General features: G+C 35.6%; 1 long non-coding RNA gene across 5 annotated transcripts in view; it reads right to left on the reverse strand.

The window, feature by feature from the left end:
- Positions 1–26,085, reverse strand: part of LOC123613624 (uncharacterized) — a 490,223-nt gene that overhangs the window by 104,934 nt on the left and 359,204 nt on the right. The window lies entirely within an intron of this gene.

Consider the following 26,085-nt stretch of genomic DNA (forward strand, 5'->3'; position numbering starts at 1 on the left):
GTTCATCACCTAGCAGCCAGATTAGCTCCCAGCTAATCCAGGAACTCAGCAGACAGTGCCCATCTCACAGATGATGCAGTTCTCAGTGGAAAGCATGAATCTCAGAAGACAGTGCAGTTCTCAGATCTGCGGGACCAGAATGAGGTGAATAACCGTGAGACTTTTTTAGAAGAGAGGGAGACGGGTGGGACTTGTTCCCAGTACCTAGCGTTGCACTGCTCTAAGGAGAAACGGAGGATGACTCTTAGTACCCAGCATGGCTCAGCAAAATTGGAAGAAGATGTACAGTTCTGAGACTTCTCTCCCAGTAAGGAGGAGAGGAGTGAAATGTACACATCCATAAAAAGGTTTGAGAGACTCCCAGAATCCCTAGGCTGATGGGTTAAGGTCTTGCTGAAGCGAGTTCTTAAAACTGGACGAGGTGGCTGATTCTTCAAATGTGCAAGCATAAACAATGCTAAAAGGAACACAAAGAATTGGGGATATATGGCAATAATAAATGAGAAAAATAATGAATTCCCATAACCAACACAAAAGAAATGGAGATCTATGAAGCATGTAACAAAGAATTCAAAATAATTGTCTTTAAAAAGCTCAGTGATCTCCACAGAACACAGACATAAAAGCAAGAAAAATGAGGAAAAGAATCCATGAACAAAATGAGAATATCAACAAAAAATGGAAACCATACAAAAGAACCAAAAAAATTTGTGAAGCTGGAAAGTACAATAGTTGCACTGAAAAACTCAACAGAGAGCTTCACGGAAGACTTGATAAAGGTTATTTGAAAATATCCAGTCAGAAGAACAAAAAGGAAAAATTGAAAAAAAGCCTAAATGACTCATGGAAAACCATCAATGAACTAAAATATACATTATGGGAGTCCCAGAAGGAGGAGAGAGAGAAAAGAGTCAGAAAGCTTATTCAAAGCAATGATAGCCAAAACCTCCCCAAAACTAGGGAAGAAAATGAACATCCAGATTCATGAAGCCCAAGAAATTTCAAACATGAGAAATCCAAAGCAGTCTACAGCAAGACACATAATAGAATTGTCAAAAGACAAAAAGGAGAATTTTGAAAGCAGCAAGAAAAAATAGATTCATCATGGATGGTGGAGCCTCCATAAAACTAGTAGCACATTTCTTAGCATAAACCTTGCAGTCCAAAAGGGAGGGGGGTGATATATTCAAGGTGCTGAAAGAAAAAGAAATACGAAATCAAGAATTCAAGGTGTTTTATGTAAAACTCATGGTAACCATTAAGTGTGTGTGTGTGTATATATATATATATAAAATACATGGCATCAGCTAGCATTTTATCTGAAAGAACCACACTTCAGAGGAAATGACAGTGTTTCTTCAATGAATATGCAATTTAACTTCATTTTGTTAAATAGTACAGTGAGTGTCATTTGTGTGTGTGAAAATAGCAGTTTCTCAACCAATAGGATAAATTTCTAGAAATAAGCTTTCATTGTGAAAAATAAAGATATTTAAAGTATGCAGGTAGGCTGATATGTTTCATAGGTATTCTTAGTGGCATACTGGAGTTAAATCAAACCAGCTTACAAGAAAGGATTGTTACATTCTCAGGAATTTTATGAGTCAGTTTTGAAACATAGCTACAATTAAAACTTACAAATATATTGCATTAAAAAGGCAATAAATATACAAATCTCATCATTTCTTAGTTATTTTACTTGACTTTATCATTCTCTATGCTTTGGAGGTTCTTTACATCTGTTGTAGCTGCTGGGTGGATATACTATATAATGATACAATATTCCACATTTTTTTTCCAACTCTGTGTTCAATGACACCATATTCATCCCTTTAAATCAGCCTGGTAGGTATATTTACACCCAAGAAATAAGCATACAGTAAAAATTAAAACTTTTTATTATCTGAGAGCTTTTAACTTTTATTTCTATTTATTAATTTTTACCAAAAAGACACTAGATGATGCTTCCTGCCTTTGCCTAATCACAGTAGAAGAAACTAGTGAGACCTCTAGCTCATCCTCACACATTGATCCCTGAGTATCCTATGTCCAGCCATCGATTGCCAGATGCACAGACTTTGCAACACCTAAAGAGACAAAGCTAGGACCTCATGGAGCTTGATGACTAACAATTAATACGTGTCTTCATAGCTGCTAAAGGGAGTAAAGAAATATAGGATTCACAGGGGAAAAAAAATCTAAGAAAATTAAAATTATTTACCATCATATTTCTTAAACTGAACTTTTTTTTTTTAACAGTTTGGCATTTGTATTTGCCTTTTGAGATTATTTCAAATAAACACTTTTGAAATAAGCTTATTGTAATTGTTAGCATTTTATGTAAGTTGGGTGCCAGGAACTTAACTACATCTTTACACATATAATCTCAGTGAACAACCACAGCAGCCCCATGAGGTCTGATTTGTAATTTTTCCCATTACACAAATACAGATGAAATTTTGCAAGGTTAAGCAACTTGTCAAAGGTTATCAAGCTAGTAAGTGATTAGACCCGAAACACAGACAATCTAGTTTTAAAGATCTTCTTTTCTAACTTTCTAACTTTACTTTATAAAAAAATATTTTTATCTTTCTTAAATATTCTTGAGAAACGTTATTTAAAAGGCTGCAAGGCACCTTGTAAGATGGATATGTTTTAGTTTATATATTTTTGCAAAATGTTATATGTACTAGGTGATATTTATTTATACAGTTGATTAAATGTGATATTTGTGGTTTTTTTAATTTGCTTAAGTATCTTTGGACAGAAATGTAATCTCCAATTATAACATTAACCTTCTGGGAAAAACAAAGTCAGTTTACATCATTTAAATTTTCTGTATCTATTTAGAAATATAATCCATAGTTCAACAAGTGCTTACATATTTTTAAAGGCTTCAAACTATTTATGACAATCTAAATCAAGATGAAATATGAATGTGGCCATAAAATTAAGCAAAAGTATTTAAGCTTCAAATTAACCCCCCATAAGCAAATCTCTATATAATGGAATAAATTACTTTAATTATATTTCACAATTTTAGGCAAGTTTTCAGATTGGAAGAAAGTATTCATCTGAGATATTTTGTGCTACATATTGACATAAATTTTCAGGATCAGTTAATGATTGCTATTCATAAATAGTTAATGAACTCAATTGGATTATTAAGACTAATAAAATAGCATTATAAATTTTAAAATTCTATGACCAATACTTTAAAGTTATAAAAAATATAGTAAGTATCTTTATAAAAGATACTTTTGTATAAACTAATGTATACAAATTGAAAGTGCATGCTTCTACACAAAGCTGCAGTGTCTCTTGTTGAAAATTGTCCAAATGGCCTAACAGACCTTCACTACTTTATTATTTACAGTTTCTTTTCAAAGCAGTAGAATGTAGAGACTTCATCAGATTCACAGAAAGGAAACGGAGGTGTGTTTCTCAACACTTTTCGTCTGAGTCAAGTTGCTACTGTGGCCCACACATGATGGAGATAAATAGTTAAACATTACCATGTCTGGCCTGTTTGATCATCTGTCCCATGATGTAACATGCATTCATGAATTCTAAGTTGCAAACGAGATTTTGCCAGATAGGAGAAAGTGTCACTCAACTTGGTGACAGCAATCAAAAGCTAAGACAGTTTGTATTATTTCCACCATTAAGACACTACAGAGAGAGAGAAGTCATCCCCAGAGAGTTGGCAGCTCCCCCAAAGGAGGTAAACCAAGGATATTGAATCTATCTCGGTACTAACATTGCATGATTCAGTTCAGCAGCAAAGTAGGAACTACAGGAATGCTCCCTTGGAAAACAGAGTTGAGAAAGGCCACAGTACATTGACTTGCCTTTCCTGGAAAAAGCCTACCCTTTGATAACAGCCACAAATCTTGGCTCCACTACTAACTAGTTGTGAAATTTGTGGTGATGGACATGAACTCTAAGTGCTTCTGGTTTTTTTTTTTGTATGTTTTTGACCTCAAACAATAGACTGCCAGATATGTCTCCAGTGAAGATGAGTTCATTAAGAATCATCAGAGAATTGCAATTCAAGGTCTGCAGACATGACAACTTCCTGCACAGTAGGGAAGGAGAATGCTTTTATAAAGGGGAAAGGGAGTTGGGAGGGCTACAGGAAACAAAGAGTACATAGCTTTTCATTGGCTGAATCCTACCAGGAAAAATGAGTCTTTCTTCTTCCTGTTGGACACTGCTATCATTGCAGGGTGTGAGAGCCCCCCCTTTCGGGTCTCCCCACTCTATTTAATTGAGGTTTCTGTTTATTAACCTTTCTGCAATGTAAAGTTTAGATAATAAAACACAATTCATGAAGCTGTGTGAATGTCGAAGAACCTAATATGTGTAAAGTGCCTGAAAGTAACTGGCACGTGGTAGACATTTACATAGATACTTCCCTTTCCCTCCACCCCACCACTTAGAGCCAGTGTGAAAGCCAGGGCGTGAAAGAAATGGTCATTCAAATGACTTGGGTACTAGATACGGAGCACCAAAAATAAACAAGAATCAGCAAGTATTGCGCAATCAGAATAACCAAAATTTTTAAAAACCAGAGACAGTAGGGGAAGACACACCTCTCTAGACATTGCTGAGAAAATGTTTAGTTAGAGTAGCCAGGGTGAATGACGTATGTGCAACAAATTTGGCTTGAGACTTGTTGAAATTTAGGTGTCGATGAGTGACTGAGACAGAACAAAGAGTTCATTGGGCACATAGGACTGGAACTCAAAAAAAAAAAAAATCTATATAGAATGAAGTAAACTGAATCTCTAGTTTACAAAATCCAAATGAGGGTAGATTAAAGATTTAAATAGGAAAAGTAAAAGTTTAATCATTTTAATAATAACTTTTAATGAGAACAAACATTATAAACTCAGAGTCAGAATAAATTTCTGAACAATGGCAAAAAAACACAACCCAACAGGAAAAAAAATTGATACATTTTACTACATTTAATCTGAAATATCCATGCATCAAAAGTCAAACTGGAAAAGATGTTTGCAAACTATTTAGCATAAAGAATCAGCAAGCACGATAGTTAACAAATTCCTACTTCTCAGTAAGAAATACAAACAGCCTAATAGAAAAGTTCACAGTGGAGGAAATAAAGATAACTGATAAACATATGAAAAGCTGTTCAACCTCGCCAGAAATGAGTAAAATGCAAATAAAAACTACTGGAGATGCCATTATATACCCATTGCCCTGGCCAAAATTTAAGTCCCACAATGTCATTGTAAATAAGGTCACAGAGCAAAGAAAATCCCTCTACATTGTTGAGAGCTTGTAAATTCGCACAACCATTTTGGAAAGTAATTTAATATTATCTAATAGTTTCATTACAACAATACACCCTAGAGAAAGTTGTGTGTATGTGTTCATAGAAAAATGTACAATAATGTTCATAGCAGCACTGATTGTAATAGAAAGTCTGAAAACATCTAAATTTGCCTAACAGAAGAACAAAAATCAATGGGGATTTACTGTACAATAAATGAGGAAATGTGAGTCAAAAGATACAAACTTCCAGTTATAAGATAAATAAGTTCTGGGGGTGTAATGTGTAAAATGGTGACTGGTTAACAGTACTGTATTGCGTATTTGAAAGTTGCTAAGAGAGTAGATCTTAAACAGTCTCATCACAAGGAAAGAAATTTGTAACTATGAGAGATAGATGTTAACTAAACTTACTATGGTAATCATTTCATAATAAGAATACAGAGATCAAACCATTATGTTGTACACCCTCAACTTATACAATGTTATATGTCAGGAATATCTTAATAAACTGAGAAAAAAAAGTCTAAAAGGTATTATACTAAGAGAAAGCACAAGTTAGAAGATAGATAGATATATATACACACACATAGTGAAGTCTAATAAAATGTAAAGTTTTAAAACATATAAAACAGTATTATTCATCAATGGAAATACATGTACATAGGAAAAAAATAAGAAGTTGCATGGTAATTATGCAACTAAATGCTGGTAATAGTTGCCCCTGGTATGATATTATTGAGTGAGAATAGTCTTGGGAAAGGAATATAAAGATTTTATTTAATTTGTATAATGATTCTAAATAGGTGCACATTACATACATCTTGATACTTTTCTGAATACATAATTTAATAGTTAATATGAAAAAAATAAAGAGGAAGTAGATAAGACTTTTAAGGTACATACCTTTAAAAACTATTATAAATAATGAGTCCAGAAGTACATAGCAAAGAAATCTCCCTGATAATGAGCTCATCGTTTAAAAAAAGTCAAACTCGTAGTAACAGAGGAGAAAAGTGGTTACCAAGGGCTCGGGCAGGAGTGGAAACTAGGAAAGATTGGTAAATAGGTATAAACTTTCAGCTATAAGATGAAGAAGTTCTGAGGCTCTGATGGAAAACATGGTGATTATAGCTGATGACATTGTATTGTATCACTGAAATTTGCTAAGAGAGTAGAACATAAATATTTTTACCAAAAAAAGATAAATATGCGAGGTGATGTGTTAATTAACTAGATGCAAAGAATGTATACACATATCAAATGACCACAGTGGACACTTTACATACCTTAGGATTTTATGTCAATTTTATCTCAATAAAGCTGAGATTAAAAATAAATGAATGAATAAAATGGTCTCCGCACCTACATATTTCATTACAAAGCGTTACTTGATGATTCAAATAAATTACTGAGACACAGATAAACAGAAATTCACACACCCAATATGTACGTTTTTACTTTTATTCAACAGAATTGAGTTGTTTACTTTTAACTCAGAAATAATTCAGAAGTCATACTTTTTAAAATTTATAATGATATAGCATATGTGTACATATACATCAAGATGTATTTAAAATTGGTTTCTACTTTTACCAGTTTATTAGAACATTCTAGAAAACTGCAAATGTTTGGTGATCTGCAGTCTAACCCACATGGATTAAAGAAAGCGGAACTACCCTAGTGGTTCCCTTCTGAAGAGAGTATAACATTTTTCTTTTGTTCTTGTTTGCAAGTTGGAATGCCTGAAAACTGTTTAACATAATATTCTTGCTCAAGTTTGTGGTGTAATTCTCAACCATTTTAAGTGTGGTGTTACTGTGCTGGGTCAAATCCTGTGGGAGAAACAGCACAACAGCAAAGTCCAAAGTTATGACCATAGTCTAAAGAGTGTTGGAGGAGCGATTCCCCTGGTATACTGAATTCATCTCCACAAGGAAAGAGAAGTCTATTTTTATTGGAAGTCAAAAGAAAAATATGGAGAGCAATTCATACAATAATCTTATCTACTTATCTAATTAAGGACTCCAGCTGGCTAGCTTTCCACCTCTACCAATTGTCATCCATAGTCTTATCCATCTAGGTTCCTGAAAGCCCTATATTTTTGTGGGATTTACAGGGTGAGTAATTTCCAAGGTTCATTTCTATGTCTCATCTTGAGTGTTTATAGCAAATTGAGGAGGGGAGAGTCAGAATATCTCTTCTTTTCTTTTTCTATATGCCATCATTGGAAATCTATTTATCTTTTATGCAAATGGCAAAGTACAAACAAAGCAGATGGTCATGGGCTTTTAAATCAATATTTTATCATTGTTTCTTTGATGGTACCCAGATTTTTTTCCTAGAATATTCTTCCCCCTAGGCTAGGTTCTTAGGAAACAATGCACCTGATTAAGAGGCTGTTGGGTCTAACCTCTTCTGAGTATAACCTGAAACTGTCCCCACCCCCTGACCCCCACGAGGAGGTCAGGGAGAGACCTAAGAAGGCCAGGCCACTTCAGATTGGTAGATGGAATTTTAATAAGCAAGGAAATTTACTTTATGAGGCTTGTCTTGGGTGGAGGCAAAATAAATAGATTTCCACATCCACCCTCAAATCTTTAAAGTTTATATAGAGAATTTAACTGGGTTCAGTCACATACACAGTCCAGATGGTCTCAATACCACATTATTATCTCAAGGCTGTGTCCTTGGGCAGCTTTTAGCTCAGGGAAGGCTTTTGGAGTGCACATTCTAAAGTCAGGGAGTGAGTGAGCAGCCTCCGAACGCCCAGGTTCAGCTTCAAGGTCAAACTAGTGGTCACATGTTCTCGATGTGAGAACATCAGAGGCAATATGATGTAATGGTTGAGCCAAAATATGATCTAAAGACAGAAGTGAGTTCTAGTCTCAGCTGGGTAAACACGAGCAATTTATTTAATCTCTCTTAATGCCTTAGTTGTGTTTTTTTTTTCCAAAGGAGATAATCACATTAACCACCCCAGAGAGTTATTGTGTGGGTTAAATAAGAAAACTGTGCAAGGCTTAGCACAGATCCAGGCACAAAACACATTGCAGTTAGTAAGTTCAATCCCAATAATGTGAACTATGTAAATTTAAATTCTCATTTTAAAAAGCATTATATAATGAATTCTTATCAATAAGTCTTTAAAACCAGTGCTTGTATAATCAAAACCTTTTCTCTGTGACTTTTCATAAATGGATGAGCTTATATCGAACCAAAACAGATGCGATACTGAAAGTATACTAGTACAAGTTCAAAGTGCTCAGAGGAAGTTTATTCTTCCAAGACTCATTTCATGAATCACTGGATAAAACACATGTCCCTGTTCCACGATTTCATAATAATTCTTGAAGAAATTCATTATGCTTTGAAGAATACTGATAATTCATTTTAAAACAGGCAAGAAAGATTAGGGAAAAGAAACATGAAACACTTCACATTCCCTAATTTCTTACATTTTACCAGTGTTATTTAAATTAAATTGGCTCTTTTTTAAAATTAAATTGGGTGTTTTCAGTATTTTCTTGTCCTCAGATAAGATTTGAATCCTAATGAAAAAGTCACTACATTTTAAAATGTAATTCATCTTTTTAATTTACAGAGTGTGTTAGAACTTTGAAGAGTTCTGATTGTTAGTCCAGTGATTTATACTATATGACACAGTTGCCTTCTCAAGGTGTGTAGCATATAATCAGTTAATCAGTTTTCTTCTGTTTGTTTGTTCAGTGAAACTTTAATAAGGATAAGGAAAAGTGAAGCAAAGGAGAGAAAGAGAAAAAAAAGAAAGAGGGAGAGAAGTGTGTGTTTGGGGGAGTTGGAAAATCATATTTTCTTGACCTTTCATTTTTTCAACTTGCTGATGGAAAATAGAATGAATTTGATTTATATCCTTGCAGGAGTGCTGATGGTTGTTTTATCTTGGTTTTTATGCACCACTGGACTGGGAGTATCTTGAAGTTAAAGAGGTATCTACACATCCTTGGATCCTTTAATGCCTATCTCAGTGTCTGACATGCCAAAGTCAATGCCAGTTTTTGCTGAACAAATGAATAAATATTGGGTTTTATTTTCTAAGCTTATATCTGTCTAGATACTCACCTGCAGTTAAATTCAACATGTTTTTTGTTTTTTTGCTTTGTTTTGTCTTTTTTTAGCTACAGTGCAAGAGGGGAAGAAGTCATATTTCAGTGAACAAACTGAAATAGGAAAAGCAATGTAGTGCGTAAATCATTATCAGAGAGTATGGGCAACTTTACTATTAGCCTTTTATGGATAATCGGATTTCTGCCCACTGAAGCAAAACCATCGTCAACAAGAAACAGTGAATTGATTAAAGCTTTGTGCTGCTCTGGCTGACTTTCAGCATTCTTGTGTTTTATACAGAACACAGATACATTCTGGAGTGTGTAATACAGGATTACATGATATACAAAGAGGATCAGTACCACAGTCCTTTGTCTCTAGACCAGCAAAGTAATCTACCCCAGATGGTGCTGGAGAAGCCTTCGGTTTTTAACATCCGCTAAAGAACCCATGGCTAAACTCAGGGTAAAACTGAGAAATAAAATTGCAAAATTTGTAGAATAACGTTGGATAATTCTCTGTAAGTTAAATAATATTTGTACTGTTGCTCTATATTTTTTAAAGTACTCTCCCATAGTAGAGTTGAACAGGATGATAAATAAACAGGATCAGAGGGAAAGTTCTGAAAATAAAAATAAAAAACTATCTTTGTGAGAATTTTTACTACACTACTGAAACAGTTTACAATGTATATGTGTGGGTATGCATATATTTTAATCAAAAATTGATTTGCTGTGGGATAGTGTCTTAAACGTTAGGCTTCTCCCAATTTCTAACTTATATATTATTAATAGTTGGGATATTACAACTGTTGTTACTCAGGATATGATTCTGAATATCCTGAATATACCATGGATGTGAGAATAGACTTAAATATTCTGTTATCAATATATACTTGGATATAAAGTTTTCAATTACTTGATATGCTAAGACTTCCAAAGAATCAGGTACTAAAAGTATGAGAAGATTATTCTAGCAGCACTGTGTTAAATAAACCCTGTTGGACTGCGGATGGAAGCATAAACTGTATACAATGTGTCTAGCGGTTTTAAAAATGATAAAAAGATTCTGCAACATTAAGTGTTTTCACCGCATACACACACACACACAAAGCTAAGGGACACAATAAAACTTTTGGAGGTGGTGGATGTATTTATTACCTTGATTATGGTGATGATGCACATATGCCCAAATTGTATACAATATGTGGGTTTTTTAATATATCAATTATATCTCAATAAAACTGAAAAAAGGAATAAAGGCATCCCACAACCCATAGCAAACACCATACTTAAGAGTGTAATATTGAAGACTTTCCTTCCTTTTCTAGTAGTGAAAGAATAAGAATGCTCATTGCTGGAACTTTTCTTTTAATTGAAAGTTCTAGTGAGTTCAGTAAGTCAAGAAAAAGAAATAATAGTATATGTTTTGGAAAATAATTATTGATCCAAATATATAATACTATATTACATAATATACATTATATACATGGTGAAGCAAAATATATGAATAAATTATGAGAATAAGAGATTCTTAGCATGTTGCTGAATACAAAACAAACATGACTGTTATTTTTCTGTTTTCTGTCCAATTCCCACGCTTCTCTGCCTTTCCCTGGCTAGAGGGGAATTGCATTTCCCAGATTTCCTTGTTCCCATTTCCAAACAGCTGTAGTCTATGCAGGTATAGCAAAAGACTGCAAGGCAGAAGGAAAGGGGAAGGCAGGCTATCCCCACTCACCGGCTTTAAGCAGTACCAACAAAAGCCATCCTTGCCACCCCCATTGGTGCATATCTGCTGAACAACCTTGTGCTCCGTAATCCCGGTTCTTGATAGACAGATCCATTATAATTCCAGCTATGGTGTGGTGGACGTGCTTCTGGGGTTCTGATCACACCATCTTTTCCCTTTATTGCCCTAGAGGTGTCAGGGAATTTCTGCTATTTTGTTTTTTTTGAGTTGCTTATTTCTGGGCTATTTCTCTGTTCTTCCATTATACATGTAACCCATTTCTTACATTCAATTATCTCTGTTTGAAATACATGTACTAGTTTCCATTTTCTGACCAGATTCTGACTGATACAGTTTCTGGTACCAACACTCTCAATGAGATTATGGTATTGAAGAATTGATATATTTTGATGATATATTTTCTTGTGAAAATAGGATACTTGTAATGTGTGGCTTTATGTAATTATGATCTATAAATGCTGGGGGTGGAGTGTTAGTTGCCTGCAAGGCTTTAAGATGTCAAGTAGCTGTTCTCCTTGACAGTAGAGATAAAATAATGACCACAAAGTCTGAGAGGGAGGCTGACTCCTTACGACTGCACTTGAGTTTACAGAAGAGGCACTGGATTTTCAGTGCTTAGATTAAGGCATTGTCAGCTGAAGCCCCAGACCTTCTACATAACCTTAAAAAAAAAAACAAAACACTCGTTTTCTCTCATTCACGGATCAGCAACTTTTTTTTTCTGTAAAGGACCAGATAATAAATATTTCAGGATTTGTGGGGACACACAGTCTATGTTACAAAATCTTTTCTCTTCTTTTTTTTTTTAACTCTTTAAACCATTCTTAGCATGGCCTATGGACTTTCAGTTTTCAGATCCCTGTTTTATTAACCTCAGAGAATATGTAGTTTAGGATTATACCAAAAAAATGCATATTTCACAATCAAAACTCAAGTTGAAAACATAGCCTCAACAAGTCACTTTTTTGTTTAATTTAGGACATTAATTTGGAATGAGAGAGACTCTGATCTTTTCCATGGGGTTGTTTTAGATAGGCACTGATGAAACTTAGACGTCTAAATACTTCTAAGCTCCCTTTGCTGGGAGAGATAGCTTCTCTTCTGTCTAAATAGATTAGCCCTTCTATTTTTAAAGCCGCTGTGATGGCTTCACCTAGGAGGGTTGCTTCACAAGGGGCATTCTATTCTCTTCATAATTCACCCAAATGCCCTTTTTATTACTCTCAAGTCCGTAAGTGGTTAAATACCAATATGCCCAAGGAGGAAACCTGCAGACATAGCTTACCAACCAAAGATATATTACAATATATTGCTACTTTATATCAGCTGGAACCAAGGGGCTATGTCTGGGATTGAATTCTAAGAATGTTATATGAGAGAGAGAACAGATTTATTAATATGGGTGTCTTTAATCAAGATTCTTGATTTACTGTGTTACTGTGAGCAGCTGGAAGTGACTCTAACAGGTTATTAGTTTGGTTGATTGATTGAATCATGATTTTAATGGTGGCTTTTATTCAATGAAATTTAGATGACAGAATTCCCCTGGTGTAATTTGTAGGAAGCAATCAAAACAGAGAGATGGGACAGCAGATTGAACTTATTATGTAGAAATGGAACACCCTTTCCTTGACCATAACCACCAGGAGGACCCAGTGGACACTCCATTCCCCAAAACATTTTAAAAATTAAAAAATAACAAGAGAAACAGCATCCATAATATCTCCATGACAGCTCTCCTTCATAGGCTAGGAATGATGGTGAGAGATGCTGCCTTTGAAATGAGCTCCCTGAATTCAATAAAGACGATGGAATTCTGGAGTAAAGGAGTTCTGGTAAGAGTAACTAATCAGGAGAGACAATGTCAGCACCAACATAGCTATAGGCATCATGGGTAAGGTGGAGATTAGAGGATTCTGACATAAAGGAATCCATAAGAGTGGTTTATTTTTTATGGTGAGTCCAGGAATGAAATAGATGGTGAGTTTACTAATGTGCTACTTCATCTACAGGAATATTTGATTTTATTGCCCTTTGCTTTATTGAGCTTCCCAGATAATTACATTTTTTTACAAATTGAAGTTTTGTGGAAATCCAGCAGGGAGAAATTCTATCAGCACCATTTTCCCAGCAGCATTTGCTCACTTCATGTCTCTGTGTCACATTTGGTAATTCTCACAATATTTCAAACTTTTAATTATTAGTATATTTTTATGGTGATCAGTAATCTCTGAATTGACTACCATATTGTGATTGTTTTGGGGCATTGTGAACCACATCCTTATAAGATGGTGAACTTAATCAATAACTGTTGTGTGTTCTGACTTCACCAACTGTCTTGTTTCCCCATCTCTCTCCCTCTCCTCAAGCCTCCCTATTCCCTGAGACACAGTAATATTGAAATCAGACCAATTAGTAACTCTACAATGGCCTCCAAGTGTCCAAGTGAAAAGAAGGCCTGCATGTCTCTCACTTTAAGTCAAAAGCTAGAAATGATTAAGCTTAGTAAGGAAGGCATGTCCAACGCTGAGACAGACCAAAAGCCGGGTCTCCTACGCCACACAGCCAAGTTGTGAACACAAAGGAAAAGTTCTTGAAGAAAGTTAAAAGTGCTGCTCCGGTGAATACATGATGATAAGAAAGTTAAACAGCCTTATTGCTGATACAAAGAAAGTTTTAGGGTCTGAATAGAAGATCAAACCAGCCACAACATCCCTTTAAGCCAAAGCCTAATTCAGAGCAAAGCCTTACCTCTCTTCAATTCTATGAAGGCTGAGAGAGGTGAGAAAATTGCAGAAGAAAAGTTTGAAGCGAGCAGAGGTTGATTAATGAGATTTAAGGAGAGAAGCCACCTCCATGACATTAAAGTGCCAGGTGACGCAGCAAGTGCTATTGCAGAAGATGTGGCAAGTTGTCCAGAAGATCTAGCTCAGATAATTAATAAAGGTGGCTACACTAAACAACAGGTTTTCAATGCAGACAAAACCCTCTATGGGAAGAATATGTCATATAAGACTTTCATAGCTAAAGAGGAGAAGTCAATGCCTGGCTTCAAATTTTCAAAGAACAAGTTGACTCTCTTATTAGGGTCTAATGCAGCTGGTGACTCTAAGTTCACTATCTATCACTTCAAAATCCTAAATCCCTTAAGAATTATATTAAATCTACTCTGCCTGTGCTCTATAAATGGACCAACAAAGTCTGGATGAGACAGCACATCTGCTGACAACATGGTTAACTGAATATTTTAAGCCCACGGTTGAGATCGACTGATCAGAAAAAAGATCTCTTACAAAATACTACTGCTCGTTGACAGTGACTTGGTCACCCAAGAGCTCTGATAGAGACGTAGAATGAGATTAATATTGTTTTCATGCCTTCTCACATAACATCCATTCTGTAGGCTCATGGATCAAGGAGTCATTTAGGCTCTCTAGTTTTACTATTTGAGAAAATACATTTTGTAAGGCTATAGCTGATGTAGATAGTGATTCTATGATGGATCTTGGCAAAGTCAATTGAAAATATTCTGGAAAGGAGTCACCATTGTAGATGCCATGGAGATTATTGATTCATAGCAAGAGGTCACAATACCAACATTAACAGGAGTTTGGAAGAAGTTGATTCCAATCCTCATGGATGACTTTGGAGGAAGTAACCACCGATGTGGTGGAAAGAACAAAAGAACAAGAATAGAAGTGGAGCCTGACTATGTGACTGAGTTGCTACAATCTCATGATAAAACTCGGGCAGATGAGGAGTTGCTTCTTATGGATGATCAAAAAGAGTAGTTTCTTGACATAGAATCTACTTCTGGTGAAGATACTATGAATATTTTTGAAATGACAACAAAGGATTTAGAATATTACATCAATTTTTTTGATAAAGCAGGGGCAGTGTTTGAGAAAACTGATTCCAATTTTGAAAGAAGTTCTTCTGTGGCTAAAATGTTATCAAAGGGCACTGTGTGCTACAGAGAAATTGTTAGTGAAAGGAAGAGTCAATCTATGTGGCAAACTTTACCATTGTTCTATTTTAAGAAATTACCACAGACACCCCAAACTTCAGCACCCACCATTCTGCTCAGTCAGCAGCTATGAACATCAAAGCAAGATCCTCCACCAGCAAAAAGATTGACTCATTGAAGGCTCAGATGATTAGCGTTTTTTAACAATAAAGTATTTTAAAATTAAAGTATGTAGGTTATCTTTTAGATATAATACTATTGAACACTGCATAGATTATAGTAGAGTGTAAACATCATTTTTATATCCACTGGGAAACTAAAACAAATTATGTGCCTCACTTGACTGTGGTATTTGCTTTATTGCAGTGGTCTGGATCTGAACCCACAATATCTCCAAGGTATGCCTGTGTATAATCAAAAATTCCCTAGGCATGGTGAGCAGAAAGCTTATTTGAACTGTCAACATAGGAAGTCATAGCCTCTCATCCAGTTAGTAGTCTTTCTAGAAGGAGAATCCGATGTCTTTGAGGAAGTACTCTTCAATAAGATCATAGAATTGTGATAGGCAGAATAATGTAGCTCCAAAGATGTCTTTGTCCTAATCCCTGAAACCTGTCACTATGTTAGATTATATGGCAAAGCGGAATTAAGACTGTATATGGAATTAAGATTGCTAATGAACTGACCCAAAAATAGGAGGATTTTTTCTACGTTATCCAGATTAATTCATTGCCATTATAAGAATCCTTAAAAGTGGAAAAGGGAGGCTGAAAAAGAGAGTCAGAGAGTCAAAGGGAGATGTAACTAGGAAGACTGGCCAGAGAGATGAAATGCTGCTGCCTTTGAAGATGCAGGAAGGGAGCCAGGAGCCAAAGAATGTGGGCAGCCTCTGGAGCTGGAAAAGGCAAGGAAACATTTTCCCTTAAAGCTGCCAGAAAGGAACATAGCCCTACCTTGATTTCAGCCTAGTGAGAACTAAATCAGACTTTTAACCTACGGAAATGTAAGATAATAAATGTGTGCTGTTTCAAACCACTGAATTTGTGGGAATTTGTTACATCAACAAGATAGCACTAATATAAGTATATACTGCAACTGTTTCTCCAAGATTTTGCCAAGGGTCTATGAAGCTATTTACATAGAATGGCTACAAACTCAGAAAGAGTAGCAATCAGACTTTAGGGACACTGGCTGAATTATTGCTAATTTGGAGGAATAAAATAGTACTGTAGACCCGAAGGAAGTTAGGTCAGTGATAAATGGAGCTTCAACTTGAGTCCATCTTGTACTGGTCCCAGTTAATCGATGAACACATCCTGTGGTATTCTTGCATGTTAGTTCTATATTTACAGTTGAAATAGCTGGACACAGCACATGGAAAAAAAATCCACAAGCTGGCTTTCTGACTCATGGACTAAGGGCTAAAATGATAGAAAGACCAAGTGAAAGTCCCTAAATTTACTCACCAAAATACTAAACCAAAGGCAATACCACATTTCTGAGTCAATTACAGAGATTACTTTAACCATCAACAACTTGAAAGATGCAAGGGGGATGATTCATATCCTATCCTTGTTTAAATTGCCTGTTTGGCCAATGCAAAAGCTGGATGGATCTATGACTGTGGGTGATTGTTAATGTCATCAAAGAGTGATTCTAATTGCAGCTTTCCTCCAGATGTGTATATCTACTGGAGCAAGTCAACATAGCCAGTGACATGTGGCGTGCAGCTATTAAACTGGCAAATAAACTTTTTTCCATTGGCAAGGCATAGATGAAATAATTGGATTTTTACCTGGCAGGGACATCAATACACCTTTATTGTCTTCCCTCTGGGCTAAGTTAGTTCTCCCGCTTCATGTCATGATATAGTCCACAGGGACTTGAACTGTCTAATGTCCCAAAGCGTAACTTATTGATTCACAACAGTGATGACATTATGACTGAACCTGTGAATAGGAAGTACCAGATACCAGAGGTCAAGATGCCTTCTGTTAAGTATGTCAGAGGGTAGAAGATAAACTCTCTGAAAATTTAATCCTTGGTATATCAGCAAAATTTCTAGAGATTCAGTGGTCTGTGGTATCTATGGATATCTAAAGAAAAAGCAGGTTGCTGCACCCTGTAATTTCTACCAGTTGTTGAAAAGTGCAACATATGGTGGACCTCTGTATAATTAGAAAGCAACATAAACCACATTTATTTAACGCATAAATCAGCTAGTCATGAGCGGGACCCAGAGCAAGACACTGCTCTGCAGCCAATCCAAGCTGTGGTACAATTAGTTTTTCCACTTAAGCCTTGTAATCCAGTAGAATCAATGGTAAAGTATTTGTGGCAAATAAAGATGCTCTAATGGAGCTCCTAGAATCTGTGCAAACCTCAAAAGTTTTGGATAAAGACTATTTTCTCTTGTGTGGATAACTATTCTCTGTGGAGAAGCAGTTATTTTATTTCTACTTAACTCTGGTAAACAGTGAAAGAATGACCAAAGAAAACAGAGTGACTATTATAAATTGGCTTTTTTTTTTATAATCAACTAGGTATTAGCTGATCCAGTAAGACATGAGATTAAGTAAATACAGCATCATGTCATTCAGTGGAAGTGATGGGTACAACATTAAGTTTTAATAGGACAGAAAACAAGTATGTCGTTTAAGCAGACAGATCAGATCCCCCTGATGCCTGCAATACACGTGGTTGCCCATTCTTAATGGGAAAATAGATTACATGATTTAGAGTTCTACACTAATCAATAGGCAAAGCTAGTTGATTGTCAGGTTGGCCTGGGACATGGAAAGAACATGATAGGAAGACTGGTGACAAAAATGGCTAGAAATGGACCTCTCAGAGTGGGTATAGAATTTGAAGATAATGTGTTCACCGTGAAAGCCTATCCAACTATCAACAAATCAGGTGGAAAATAGGACTTGTCTTAAGGCCAGTAGTCACTTTTTTCTCTTCAGCTATCACACTTATTCAATGGGTCCATGGACAAACTAGCCATGGGAGTAGGGATGGAGATGAGGAACAGCCTAAAACATGGATGTCCTCTCACCAAGGCTGATCTAGATTCAGTCACTGCTGAAAGCTCAACAAGATAAATAAAGAATGTGAATCCCTGATATGGCTACATTCACTGGCGGGAATCAGCTAACAACACAGGAACATGTAGATTACATTGACTCATTTCTATCCAGGAGAGGGGGAAAAGGGGAGTAACTTTTCTTTACCAGTACTCACACTTTTGGTGGATATATATTTGTCTTCTACATGGATTAGATTCTAAGTTCATCAGTCATTAATTAGTGGAATGCCTTTTGCACCATCATTATAGTGCAAACATCATTGATTTGACCAGAGTTCCTTCCTCATTTCACAGGAAAATAAATCCAGCAATGTGATTAACTATGGAAAATGACGTTACTTAGAGATAGAAATCAAGATGGTGACTTTGAATCTTCCCTTTAGGAGGACAAGTAAAAGCCCCCGTTTGAACAAATGATAGCTTCTCTTTAGATGAAAACATGAACTTGTCTGTGAGTTAAGTTTGTGAAATTATAAGCAAAAATATAAAATATTTCTAAAATTCAGGTGGAAAAAGAGACATGCACTGACTGCCAAAGCAAGGTGGGAAAAGATTTGAATAGGTGCTCTGCCAAAGATGAAATCCAGCTGGCAATGTATATATTTCTATCCTTTAACTATGGGCTTGGACATATGATTTATTTTGGCAATGGAAGAAGATGGAAGACTTGTACATTTTTGCCTGACTTGATTTTTACCATTGTCATGAGAAAAACATACCTAGGTGAGTCCAGTGGTCCAAAGAGGATAAGTAATACAGGAAGCAGAGATCTCCCCCCACCTATCCTACATCTACCCCGACTCAGGTCCACTCACAAACCTGCAGCAAGAAGCAAAGCCACTTAGCTGAAAATAATATAAATCATCTGACCCTCAGTGACTAACATTTCTGTAAAAATAAATGTTATGGCTACATGCTGCTAAGATATTTTGTTGTTGCTTATTATGCAGAAATAGCTGATTGATACAAATGAATAAATTCTATTGACTAGATAATCAGCAAGTATAAAGTCAGCCAGTGAAGGTCATAGGTAAAGTGATGGTTGAAATCAGTAATCTATCACCACAACAGCAAAGAACTTGCATGCATACTACCATGCACACACAGGTACAAAATAAATACTGACAGACACAAAAGTTGAAAGAAATATTTCCACCAGTAGGCTTTGGAATTCTAGAAGAGGGCTGAGAGACAGAAACAGATATAACTGTACTCTGGAGATTTAATGAACATCTGGACATAAATCAATAACTGCTTTACAGACCAGGTGACGAATGAGGTCATTTTCCCTTCCTTGTCTAGATTCTGAAAGGTCTATGGATTTGAAAGCAAATATGGAGAATGCAATTTTGGCTGGGACATCACTGTTCTCATGATGGGCACCATCAGCAGTGACTGCAGAATGACTTCTAAACTGATTTATGGGCTCTAGTCACCAGGACCCAAAGAAGCCAGATACTGAATAGTAACTATAGTTTATAAACTGTAGAATAAGAAGCCCTTAGGAACTGTCCTGTACAACTAGGGAATGAAGTAAGAGTGTTAGCTTTCTGCTGTAGGGTGTGATTAGGCACAGAAATATATTTTGGGCATACAGTCTTAGCCCATGTTATCATTACCAATGAGATTATTTATTCTTCTGTTGTTCTGACAAACAAGATTAAAGAAATAAATATTTTATAGGTAATTTTTCAATCTCATTTTCATTTATGACCTATTTCTTCCATCTCATAGAAAAAAAAAAAAAAACCAAGCAAAATATCACTCTAACTCCTCGACTTGAAGAGAAAGCTTTTTCCTATGATAAGGGCATGTGAGTGCTCATCAGCTTTACTCAATTAAGATACAACTGTAATAGAAAGCTTTAAATTCCAAGTTTAATACCCAAGCATAACTTATATTGCTAGTAGTTATTTTTTCCTGGTACACATTTCCCTTGTTTTCATGAAAAGGAAATTTGCATTGCAGAGAAGTAAAATAAATTGTCTTTGGAAAAAATGAATCACCCTTTGAAGAAATGTAGTTACTGGTGTGCTCAAAGCAAACTCCATCTGATACACTCCCTTTGTCTCAACCCACATCAGTTATAATTGTTCCCACCAAAGGGTGATGTTTTTTAAAAGTATTATAAAGAAAGGAACATGATCATACATTTTGAAAACCCAAATTAACTATTTAAAGATCTGCAGATTTTCTACATTTTTTTCTTGAAACTTTCACTAGATATAATGCAAATGCATTATTTACTTTCAAAGCAACATCAAAATAGACCACACATGTAATGGATGAACTTAGACGGGATAATTTATATATTGGCTATATGGACTGGAAAATCAAACCAGTGTACCATGTCAGACACAAACAAAAGTGGGCAACTTGATATATATGCCATGTGGTATGAAACAGAGAAGCTTTCTGAAGATGAAGGAAAACGATCATTCAGCTAAGAAATAAAATAAACAGTGATGAAATGAACAGTTAAGCAACAAAGGGAAGTTCTCAAGTTCAAGCAACTATTCAAGATCTTAAAGTCTCACAAAACCAGGAAAACAAGCTTCCTTTTAAGACATAGAATACAACCCATTAATTACTTATTCTTAATCTTTTCTTGTTATTACTATTATTATTACTTCTTACTCTGTTCAAAGAATAATTTTAGGTTTGTGGGTGAAAAAAATGATGAATAAGGATGAAATATAATAGGAAGACAGGACAAGAACATAACTTTTTGCAATCTGCAGCCAACCATGCTAATAAAATTTGAGAAAGGCAAAGGATTCCAAGGCAGAGTGAAACCATATCTAGCTTAGTGTCAGGAGAGGCATCTTACTGAAAGTAGCATTTATGGTCATCATGTGCTTGGTTGATGCTACCAAACCAAAATGTAACCCGATACCAATAAAAATTCCAATTCAGAATTATCAGCAAAATCCATTAACAGTAAATGTGTTGCAATCCTCAATTTTTTAAAGCTCTAAGTTATCTGAAGAAAAATAAAAATATCAAATACTTTCAGAGTTAGTTGAAATTTCAAAATCAGTTGCATACGAGGTCCACAAAAGAAATCAAGCCAAATATGCATTTGCAAGTCCTCCTGCCAAGGATTCTAATACACCTCTTCCGATTTCTGTTTTCTAGTTCTATTTCTTCCCATTTTGAATTGTAATGGGGTATGGGAGTTCATGATGAACTGTGTGTTACTATTATCTATCCATTAACTATTTACTGAACAGTTATATTGCCTTTTGTAAGGCAATATGAAATCAAGCCACACTCAGAATACATATATATGTATAAATATATGAAAAAGATACAGAGATATGAGTGTGATGAGTGCAAGTAAGCTATGGCATAGTAAATGAAGACAACATTTTCAAATGGAGTGTTATGAAGAATCTTGAGGATGTATTGCTATTTGAGCTGAACCTAAAAGTATGGATGTATGGATGTGATTTGGTGTACAGAAATCTGGGGAGATGTAGTTGAAAAGACATGTCCGAAAACTGTCTCAGAAATAAGAAAAATCTAGGTACATCATAGAGAACTCCATGGAGGACAGTTGCTGGAACATAAACTGTGTAATGAATAATGAGAATTATTTTTGGAAAATAATATTTGAGCCAAATTATAACGGTAAATGGAGCTTGGGTTAACTCTGGTTTTAGCAGGAATTTACCCTTGGTCTTATTTAGATTTTCTTATAGGAGAGTGACATGAATCTTATAGGAGATTTTGTATCAAGAATTTTCACCTGGAAGAAAGCTGTAAAATTTATTAGAATTGTGACAGACTGAAATTTAGAGACTGGCTGGATGGTTATTGCTATTGTCTGGGTGAGTGATTAAGGAAACAGCAGAAGTGGTGGGAATGAAGAGGAGCATGAAAGGGTCATTCCAGGCAGTTGGCCGGATACACAGTCAAGGACAAGGGAAGGAAGAATACAGTGATGACAGAGATTGCAAGACAAGTATAAAACATGAAGGAATGGCCAGTTCACCCCCTGTTTCTTAGAGCGCCACTTCAAAAGGACCCTGTTTTGATAGTTTGCTCCCCCAGTTCTGCTTTCACCACCAAATGAAGGCCTACAAAGCTTGTAAGCCGCTAAAGTTTTGATGGGAAATCATTGCTGTTTCTCTGCCATTTGTCAGTAGAATTACCGAACATCAGAGCTGAAAGGTGTCTCATCTGTCAATTAGGTGAGTCTCCTATTTTTAGATAACACGAAGTCTCCAAGAAATAATCTCATTCAAGATTACACAAGTAATTATCGTCAACTGTAATGAAAATCTGAGTCTCCAGCCCGGCCAGTTGAGTGTTCCTATTCATCTTTATGTGTCTTGCCTGTAGCCCGCCCCGTTCTGCATCTGGAATGATTGAGGGACCTGTGAAGAGGGAAACAGAAACAGTGTTTGGAAGGGTGATGCCAATGGAGAAAGTCCTTTTAACTACGACAGTCAAGATGCAGCTGATATGCAGATATTAATTTTAAGGATGATCGTCAGTTTCCACCCACTTGATGGAATTGATATAAACATTGATAAATCGACTCTATTTATAAGCTCATATTTTTGGAAGAGGTTATATGCAGGCACACACATTATGTTCATGAGGCGGCTATGTTTCACGGTGCTTTTAATTATCCCCCCAATCATTCTTTAACAAAACTAGGAGCACAGCAGCCATGAGGAGCAAGCCCGTACCACTTGGAAAGAGACGCCATATTTGCAGAGGATCCACAGACCCAGTAGACACGAGGACATGAGTTATAGGTAAGAACAGAACCCTGGAGCACATAAGCTTAAATTACATCCAACAAAGAAAAGTCTGTTTATATAAACTCAAACAATGGTTGGCTCTCATGCAAACTTAGTGGTCTCTGTGTTTGCCAGGATTATTTAGCTTTTTGGATTCTGCCATATCCAAGCTAAACAGAGTGTAGGCCATGGGTAACCCCCTCTCTACTTTGAACAGAAAGGCAGACAGGCTGCCAGAGCACCACATGTAAAGGGGCTAATTGAGGGGGAGGGCTGATTGAGTCATCCGTGCCTAGAGACTTTCTGTACTTAATGAGAGTGCAAACCTACTACATGACTATGCAGCTGAGTCAGAAAGACTTTGCGGTTCACGGTGTCTACAAATGCTACTTCACTCAGAATTCACAAAGGTGAAGTGTTTGTTGAAAGAGGACTCATGTACAAACCCCAAATTAGCTACTAGCAATCAATGAATGGTCTCTTTCGACTCATTCTCCCTTAACCCAGGCTGAGTGTACCTTTTGCAAGAATATGAAAGACCCAGACAAACCAAAATACCCCAGAATCTGACTGCCTTGAGTTTAAATTCTGGGCTTCTGTCATTTACAAGTTTTTTTTCTCTATGATGCCAGGAAAATTACTAAGTTTAGTTTCTTCTTCTGTAAAAGGGGCTACAAGTAAGTATCTTGCAGACTTGGTATAAACATTACATGTAAACCATCTAGCAAAGAGCCTCCTTCACATAGACACTCAGGAAACGGTAGTAAATTATAGCTGCTTTTATCACTCAGGATTTTTATTGCTGCATAGTCCCTAGGCTCTGAAATATTATTTGGTCTTCCATTCACATAATCTATATATAATTGATTAGAATAAATTGTATCCAGAAATGATAATAAATCATCTTATTTTATTTCCTTCTTTCTGGGAGGTAGACATTGTTAAATTACTGGAATTAGACCTACCTTCCTCAGTTATCACAATTTATTATTTTATAATTTGAGAGAAGGTGAATGAGTCCAGATATTGAGAAAGAAAAATAAAGCCACCTGTGGAACTGACAGTAAATTATTCAAATTCATAGATTCATTTAATCCACATTTTTTAAATTTTTTTTTTTTATTGAAGTGTAGTTGATTTACAATGCTGTGTTATTTTCTGGTGTACAGCATAGTGATTCAGTTATAATACATATATATATTCTTTTTCATTATAGGTTATTACAGGATATTGAATTTAGTTCCCTGTGCTATACAGTAGGTCCTTGTTGTTTATCTATTTTATATGTAGTAGTGTGTATCTGCTAATCTCAATCTTCTAATTTATCCCTCCACCCCTTTCCCCTTTTGTAACCATAAGTTTGTTTTCTATGTCTGTGAGTCTGTTTCTGTTTTGTAAATAAGTTCATTTGTATCATTTTTAGATTTTACATATAAGTGATATCATATGATATTGTCTTTCTCTGTCTGACTTACTTCATGATATGTATGATAATAACTAGGTCCATCCATAGTGCTGCAAATGACATTATTTAATTCTTTTTAATGGCTGAGTGGTATTCCATTGTAGATATATAATACATTTTTTGTTTAATTAAGAGAATTAGAGTTAAATAAAGAGGCCACAGCTCCTGCCTTCAGGAAATCGCACTTTAGCAGTGTAAGCAAAGTTAAACAAATAAACTCTGTGTGTGTGTATGCATGTGTGTGTAAGTGAGAGAGAGAGTGGTGTACAAACTTTTATGAAAATATTCAAAATGAAACAAGTCTCAGTACAGGCACCATTTCTGTAAACCACCCTTGTTAGTATACTATTTTTTAAAGAACTTTGCCTGATAGAATGTTACTATAGAATCTCCAAATAATTAACTGTGCTCACCCAAATTCAACTATTTCTGTTTTATAAAATCTCAGATTATTCATAACTGGGAAACTCAGTGAACAATTAAAGAACATAGTGGAAAATAATTCAAAAATATACAGGGTTAACTGCACACAGATTTACTCAGCAATCAACATAGATATATTACCAGCTTAGTAACCTTGTCTTGTACAACAAAAGATGCTCTTGTTATAACTGTCTTTTCAGGGCACTTGATAGATTTCATCTAATCAAATCCCTCTAGAATCAGTGTCATGGCCCTGCTTCTCTGATTCTCTGAGCCACTAGGAGACCTCGCCATGACTGAAGATTGTTTCTCTGGAATCACGCTGGCGATGCTGGCCACAGTGGCTGCACACTCTACCTCACTTCAGAGGTCTCTAAGGGATTTATTTCTCTGGCTCCTCTAAGCCCTCTAGAGGTCTATTTGTCTATTCCCGGAAGGAAGGATCCTTTTTCCAGTAAAACCTAAGAAAGTCTTTTAGAAAACATGTCTTCCCAAGAAAATCAGTTAACTGTCTGTCATTGGTCCTGTTCACCACTTCAAAACTTCCTGCCCACTGCCCAAAACTGGTAGCCTTAAGTTGTGTTTTACAACCATATACTGGTGGTTGGAATTAGAAATCTTCAAATGCTTTCCTGCCCACTAAAGGTGGGTTACAGATTCTGAAATATAGAAAGTCCTTATTATCTGAGGGTCATTTGTAGTGGGGAAAACTATGTAAATTATTTAAAATAAGGATAAATTAATACATTTTTAAGAATCAAGTGACAATATCTTTAACATGTAACCAAATTTAGATGATGTTTGATTTTATATTCAATAACATTCAAAATGTAACTGAAATTCTACCCAGTCCCTACAATGGAGAACATTTTTTAAAAAAATCAATCATATGTTCTATGAAAGCTCTCAATGACAACTTCATTCTTCATTTTATATTCGATCTTTACAATAGGATTATAAAGAGTACAAAAATATTTTAGACCTTTAACAATTTCCCCAAGGGCTTCTGTTAATCATTTGATAATCAAATCATTCTCTTTAGAAGCATCAATCTTATCATTATCCTTGCTATTTTCTCTTCATCAGTATTAAGTAGCCTAACTCTGCTAATTCTAATTTGTCAATGATTTGCCTGTGGTTTGATCAACTCTCTAACACAGTACTGGAAAATTAGCTTCTTCATCTTAACTGATGTTCATGCTATTTGCATTGTATTATTTAGTATTAACAACATCCAGAAATCAGTAGATGA

Source organism: Camelus bactrianus, chromosome 8 (assembly GCF_048773025.1).
Source record: "Camelus bactrianus isolate YW-2024 breed Bactrian camel chromosome 8, ASM4877302v1, whole genome shotgun sequence".
Classification (NCBI taxonomy): domain Eukaryota; kingdom Metazoa; phylum Chordata; class Mammalia; order Artiodactyla; family Camelidae; genus Camelus; species Camelus bactrianus.